The sequence below is a fragment of the Otolemur garnettii genome, unplaced genomic scaffold (genome assembly GCF_000181295.1).
Source record: "Otolemur garnettii isolate 467f Iridium unplaced genomic scaffold, OtoGar3 scaffold00109, whole genome shotgun sequence".
Taxonomy (NCBI): Eukaryota; Metazoa; Chordata; class Mammalia; order Primates; family Galagidae; genus Otolemur; species Otolemur garnettii.
The window spans coordinates 5,352,499-5,359,673 of record NW_003852504.1 but is presented as its reverse complement, the minus strand read 5'-3'; the positions used below and the strand labels follow the sequence as shown (position 1 = coordinate 5,359,673).

Genomic DNA, 7,175 nt, shown 5'->3' with positions numbered 1-7,175 from the left:
ATTTTTTGGTTGCAGCCATCATTGTTGTTTGGTGGGCCGGGTTGGGGATTCGAACCCTTCACCTTAGGTGTATGTGGCTGGCGCCTTAGCCGCTTGAGCCACAGGCGCCAAGCCTTCACTTTTATTTTTGAGACAGAGTCTCACACTTGGTCATCCTCGGTAGTGCCATGGTGTCACAGCTCACAGCAACTTCCAATTTTTGTGCTCAGGCAGTCGTCTTGCCTCAGACTCCTGAGTAGCTGGGACCACAGGCGCCCGCCACAACGCCCGGCCATTCTCTGGCCGCAGCCGTCATTGTTGTTTGGCGGGTCCAGGCTGGGGACTCGAACCCGCCACCCTAGGTGTACGTGGCTGGCGCCCCAGCCGGCCGAGCCACAGGCGCCGAGCCGTACCCAGCTATTTTTAGAGAGTTCTCACTCTTGCTCAGGCTGGTCTTGAACTCCTGAGCTCAAGCAATCCTCCCACCTTGGTCTCCTAGAGTGGTAGGATTATAAGCTTGAGCCATCGCATCTGGCCCCCGTTTTCACTTCTTGGCTATATACCTAGGACTGGAATTGTTGGGCATATGGTAATCCTGTGTTTAACCTTTTGAGGAAGTGCCAACTTATTTTCCATAGTGGCTTCCCTATTTTGCATCCCCACAAGCAGTGTATAAGGTGAACCCAAGGTCTTCCTGACTCCAGGGGCTGTGTTCATTTTCTTAGTCCACATTGTCAGCTAATAACTAAGGGCTCCGGCAACCCCCTGCCAATCCTAACTTCCAGCAACAGAAGTATATTGTAGAGTGTCTCATGTTGCAAAGGAATATGGTTGGTAATGAGATTTTTGGGTTTGGGGAAAGATCAGGCGTTAGAGATTTGTCAATGGACAGCCTTCTCTTCTGTGTTGTCGGGTAGTAGCTAAGTGTAGCCTCTGGAACAACCTTTTGTCTGATTCCAATTTTATGAAGTGTCTGAAATAGGCAAATCAATACGTAGAGATAGAAAGTAGGATCAATGGATGCCAAGGATTTAAGAAGTGATAGTTAAGGTGTGGGATTTCTTATTGCGGTAGTGAAAATGTTCTAATACTTGCTGTGGTGGTGGTTGAAGAGATGGTTCAACCATTTCTTTTGTGCTTACATTAAAAACCCTACACTTTTGAATAGATGATTTGTATGGTATGTGAATTCTATTTCACAAAAGCATTAATAAAAGTTTAGGCTATAGCCTCACTGCCACTTACTAGCTTTGAACTTGGACAAGTTCTTAGTAACTCTGCTTCGGGGTTCATATGTGGAAAAGAGGGGTAAGATAATAGTTCTATACATATCTCATAGAGTTGTAAAGATCAAAGGAGCTAATGTAGATAATATAGTACTTGGCATGGTGCCTAGAACAAAACAAATGCTCAATGCATGTTGCTAACTATTAATATTAGTGTCATAATTTTTTTTGAAGTGCCAACTGATAGATGGTGTTGATGATATGGCAACTAAGACAGGAAATAGATGGAATTCTTTTTAAAATTTAAATTCTTAGTTCAACCCTGCTGCCACAGGAAATGAGCAATAGAATGTAATGGGGCAATAATTTGGATAGAAATGGGAGATGAGGTCATATGGGAGGGGGTGTTGGGTACACCTAAGGGCTAGAGGAAGAATATTGGTGCTGATGTGAGAGAGGAAATTGCATTAAAAGGGCTGTTCTGCCCTCACTGACAACAGATGTTGGAAGGTCTTGGGCTCAGGGCTCTGGGGCCTCTCACCCCCTTGAAATTTTCTTTGGTTCCTTTGGAGGTCATGATCCCACAGTTGGCAGAGCCCCGGTATAGATTAGCTTCCTTGGATATATTTTCTTCTCTCTTACCCTAATAATGCCTCTGATCCCCACAGGCTCTTGAGGAACTAGAGGTAGGTGCTTATGCTAGTAAGACACCAGCAGATTTTCAAGGGAAATGGCAGAAAAAGCCATACAGGATGGAAGGCAGGAATCTAAGAGACATAGATCTATGAGTGGAAAAGGAAGAACAGAACACCGAGCTTCTCTGCTTGTCCACTTGCTCTTAGGTTGAAGGCCCTGTAGGAAAAAGCATCTCCAGCATTGTCTGTGTGTATACCTGCAGACTCCAGGCATTGAGCATCTTGCCCAGTATCCCTTAGTCAGTGTCCTATGTAAGGGAGAGATGGAGAGCACAGATAGCCAGCCTCCTTCCTCCCAGCTCCTGGAGGAAACAGACCCCGAAGCCAGTACGTGAAGGCATGGAAGAACTCGGAGAAGAAGCTGTACAAGTGCAAGCGGATGGGGCTGTAAACCAAGTATATATGGTGCTAAGGCAGTATGGTTCTCGGTTTAATTTGACAGAGTGCTTTACTGCCATTTCCATGCCTCCTTTCAATAACCCAGCACAGTGCATGGACAGATTCCATTTTGCAGCTGCAAAAACCCTGAGCCAACACGTTAAGTCATTTGCCACTGAGAGAAGCCTCAACATTAATGTCTGCATCTCCAAGGACATTTGTGTTGGATTCCATCATGGAGGTAGGAATGCTTACATCACCTGAAGCTGTGCACACACACATACACACTAGGAGCACACACATGTGCACACATGCCTAGGCAGTCATGTCAGATATGGGAACTTAATTGCCAGAGGCAAGTGTGAAATGCCACTGTCAAGGACTGAGGCATGGACAGGGCAGCGCTGTGGACCTAGGGGGACTTTCTCTGGGTACCAGGAGAGCCTGGGGTGGGTTGACTGGCTTCCCCCTCCTCCCCCAGTCCTCTCCAGCCTGCTGTCTGTCCATCAGCAGCAGGGCTGCTGGTCTGAGCACACGGGTTCTTCTTGGCTTTGAGCCAGTGGCGAGCTGTGAGCCTGTGACTTTGAGACTTGGCCCTTTTCAGTTTTCTTTGTTCAGAAAAAAGTTTCATCCTGGCTCTCTTCAGTGGCTGCTGAGGATTAGGAGAACCCCGGGGAGACTTGGCTATAGGACAGCTCTCAAAGCTGTGCTGGGAAATTTGAAGAGGGCCCATTTCTCTCTGTCTTATTTCAAGTCACATTCTTCTCTCCCTTCCTAAACGAGTTTTTACTGTTGCAAACCCTACGGCGTAATCCCTTAGTGTACTTTTGTGATTCTGCAGCTATGGAGGGGATTAAACCAGTATCTGAACCAATAAAGTATTTTAAGGACCGTTGAAATGGACAATATGAAGGAAAGTTCAAATCTAGACACTCGTTTTTTAACAGTTGCACCAGTTAGAGCTATTACTTGCTTTCCCGGGTTAGCATTTCTCATTCTTAGAAAAGAAAGAAAAAGAAATCTGCTTTTCAGTGGGTAGAAAGAAAAGGAAAGAAGGAGGCTTTAATTTTGCTGAGCACAGCCAGAGAACTAGAGTGCTAAAGGGCCAAAGGCTATGTATGGTATTTCCAAGTACCACTGGTTCATTTGCAAGAATGTGTAACTACAAGTAGTTTCCCTAGTTTAATATTGTTAAGAGATGGAAATTGCCTCAGTTGTGAAGAGGTTTTTCTATTAAGGTTTCTTTTTTAAGCTTCAATGGTTTTTACCCTTTTACAAATACTGTTTATTCCATGATTATGAATAAATTGTTTTTGAGAATCTGATTATATTACAACAGATGGACAGGTATTTGCATTTTCCATAAACTGCCTTTTAGGGTAAATCTACAGAAATGCCTTTATCCATCTTGTTACTATGCTGCTTTTGGTACTTGGGGGAGAACTTTACTGTGAACTGCTTCCATTAGCATTATTTCCCTGAAGACACATTAACAAATCAAAAAGCTGTAGACTACTACATATACACATACCAGGGGTGCATAGTTCAGTTTCTGTAATCCCACAATACACAAATGTTGGCGGAATTTCAGTGATTGTATTAATCCTGTGAGATACTTTGTCATGCATGATAGATGATATTTACAAATTGAGGTCTGAAATGGTCAGAAGCTTTGAAGATGCTTTATTATGCAGTATGTGAAAGTGGAAGTGTTTATATTACTCATTTTAGACCATATTGGCTAACCAGGCAGGAAAAAATATACAGTCTCATAATAGACTGCATCAATTTTATAACAAACCTGAAGGTTCCCGGGGAGTCTTTCCATCCTAAACCAACAAGGTTTGTCCAAGGTTTTGCCAAAGTCTTAAGAACCCTCTGGATAACTCATGTGAAATGTCAGTTCATTTAAATGCCATCCACATACCTGCTGATTGACTTTCTTAGTAAATTTTTGTATTGTGGACTCGGGATGGAATATGATAGCCCTGCTATGAGGAGCTCCTGGTTCTTTAAGGGCTCCACTTGATTAATCAGAGTGGATTTGAGCGCAATTAGGAATCACATTGCTTTTGAAGACTGGGAAGTGGAAGCCCAAGAAGGGTCACTGATTTGTTCTCAAGGTCATGGAGTCAGATTGACTCACCAGGCCTCGTTTCCTCTCAACATGTGTAACAGACTATAGGTTGTTTTTGTCCTTTCCCCTATTCCCGCAATTGAACGCTTTAACTTTTTGAAAGGTTTCCCTAATTACAGGAGGTCTTGGTTCACCCTAGCCCTACTCTTTGACTTTGCACATTTTCTTTTTCTTCCCCTCCCTACCTTCCACATTTAGGCTGTTTCTCCCACTGGGCTTCTCCTTCCTGTTTCTTTGGATGGTGTTGCCCTCCTCAAACTTCTGCACGGTATCCATGAGTTTTAGAATAACATTTGGTACTCCAGGCACGATCAAATTACCCTTTTGTATAAGGAGGAGGGCTTGTTTATACCTTTTGTGGCTATGGGGAGGGTTTGTCTTGGTTTCTCAAACCTGCCCTCATGATGCCCCACAAACACTTGCAGCCACAACAGTATCCCCAGCTTTACTGAGATATAATTCATGTACTATACACTCACTTTGTTGAAGTATGCAATTCAGTGGTTTTTGGTATATTCGCAGAGTTATGCAACCACCACCACAATCCATTCTAGAACATTTTTATCACCCCCCCACAATGAACCCTGTACCATTTGGTGGTCACTCCTCTGCACTAGGCAACCACTAATCTGCTTCCTGTCTAGGGATTGGTGTTGCGGGCCCAGTCTGCAATTCTTTCCTGTAATAGAAATTGCTCCCTTGCCCACCTTGACAGTGGACTGATTTTTGCTGTCTTGATTTTTCCTCTATTAGCTTGACAAGTCACTAACTACTTTAGAGTCAGATAAACTTGGATAGGTGACTACTGCGCATTCTCAGTCCTAGAAACTCCAGAAAAGGACCTTGGACAAGTTCTAAGTGAATCCCTTTATAACATAACATCTGCCTTTCTGCAACGCTGTTTTTGTTGAATGATCATCTCCCCTTTGCTCTAGAGTCCTGGTGATAATAAACGCCAAGACTGGAAGCCTCCTCAAGTCTGGAATTTTTTTTTTTAATTTCAGATTAATCTAAAGGTACATACGATTAGGTTGTGTTGTTCACATTTGTTAGGTAAAGCCCAGATTGTATTTGAAGTCAGGAATTTTGGAACCCCAGCACCAAGGCCGATCGATGCCTGCCTGCTGCCTGCCGCATAGATACTCACTGTTCACTGAGTGAGTGAATTTATTCAATACCGATCATTTAAATTTCCCTACCTTTTTGGTACACCAGTTACTATAAATTAATTGAGCTTACTTATGTTAGCGTGTGTTCAGTAATCCAGGTACAGAATCATTTTAACAATAGCAAGTAGCACTACGATCAGAATAAATTCTGGGTGCATCCCATTTTATGTACTTAGCAGAGGTGGAGGCATTTTTCTCTACTTTTTGTTTCTTGTGTTCTGAGCCCAATTCCTATCCAGGAGAAAATAACTTGTTTATATTTTCAGGGAAAAAAGTAGACGATATAGAGGACACATTTTTCTTTACTCTTTACTGTAGAAAACAGTACTCTTTAAGTAGCTGCTTTGATTCTTTTTAGTTCTTTATCTGAGAATGAGCTTCTGGTAGGGATTGCTTTTACTCGCAATCTAGTACATTGCTGCTGTCGGTCAGAAAATAAGTGGAAGTAAAGATTCTATCTCGAATCTCCCTGATGGCCAGTGGCCGCACGGTGGGCCTGGTACACGCCCAGAGGTTGAGAAAGTGCCTGTAAAGTGTAAATGGAGATACTCAAGGAGTTCAGGGCATTTTGAGGGATAGCACATGTTCACATCCCTCTGGTATCAGCAAAAATTCAAAAGTGAAACCAGTAGGGTCATTTGGCTTTAATGTTGTCCAACAATAGGACATTAAAAGCCACACACCAGGGAGCAGAATATTGGAAATGGCTTTGAACTTTTAAAGCTTGCTGTCTAAAATATTCCGGCAACTTTCAAAAAGTGATAAGCAGGAAGTGCAGCAGTTCGTAAGACATGTGCTTGCTCTTAAGCAAACGCTTCAAATGCTCCTAATTTGTACCAGAGACCTTATCAAAGGGGTCTGCAAAACTTCCAGTTCGGCAATTATGAGTATTAGTTGAGCTTAACCTCTGAGTCATAGGGTGGGGGGAAGAGAATTGTCATTTCATTCTCCTTTCAGCTATCAAGGCAGGTGGACCTTTCTAAGAGTAGAGAGGGAGTTAGAAGGGGCTCCTCTTTTCAGAGCTAGCATGAGAGCCCTCCGTCCTAGAGCACTGTTGTAGTGCACTGTTCCTACAATACACTGCAGACAGGCAGGTGTTCTATGTATAGTAAAAACATTTACCCAGCAGTGGAAACTGGCTGCACTTTAGCCTTTGGCTTTTTACTGCTGCCACCCTCAACTGCCATTTTTTTTTTTTTTGAGACAGAGCCTCAAGCTGTTGCCCTGAGTAGAGTACTGTGGCATCACAGCTCACAGCAACCTCCAACTCCTGGGCTCAAGCCATTCTCCTGCCTCAGCCTCCCAAGTAGCTGGGACTATAGGCGCCCACCACAATGCCTGGCTATTTTTTGGTTGTGGCCATCATTGTTGTTTGGCGGGCCCAGGCTGGATTCGAACCTGCCAGCTCAGGTGTATGTGGCTGGTGCCTTAGCCGCTTGAGCCATAGGTACTGAGCCCCTCAACTGCCATTTAACTAGATATCAGGCCTCTTTAAAAAAGTTGCTTTCATTATTTTTACTAAAGAGTTTTGGCTTAGCTGGGCGTTGTGGCGGGTGCCTGTGGTCCCAGCTACTTGGGAGGCTAAGGCAGG

The 7,175-nt window shown here is 43.8% G+C and overlaps 1 protein-coding gene across 1 annotated transcript in view; it reads left to right on the top strand.

Annotated features, from left to right (window-relative positions):
* The window catches only part of GPC4 (glypican 4), a 130,018-nt gene that overhangs the window by 40,170 nt on the left and 82,673 nt on the right, over window positions 1-7,175 (top strand). The window lies entirely within an intron of this gene.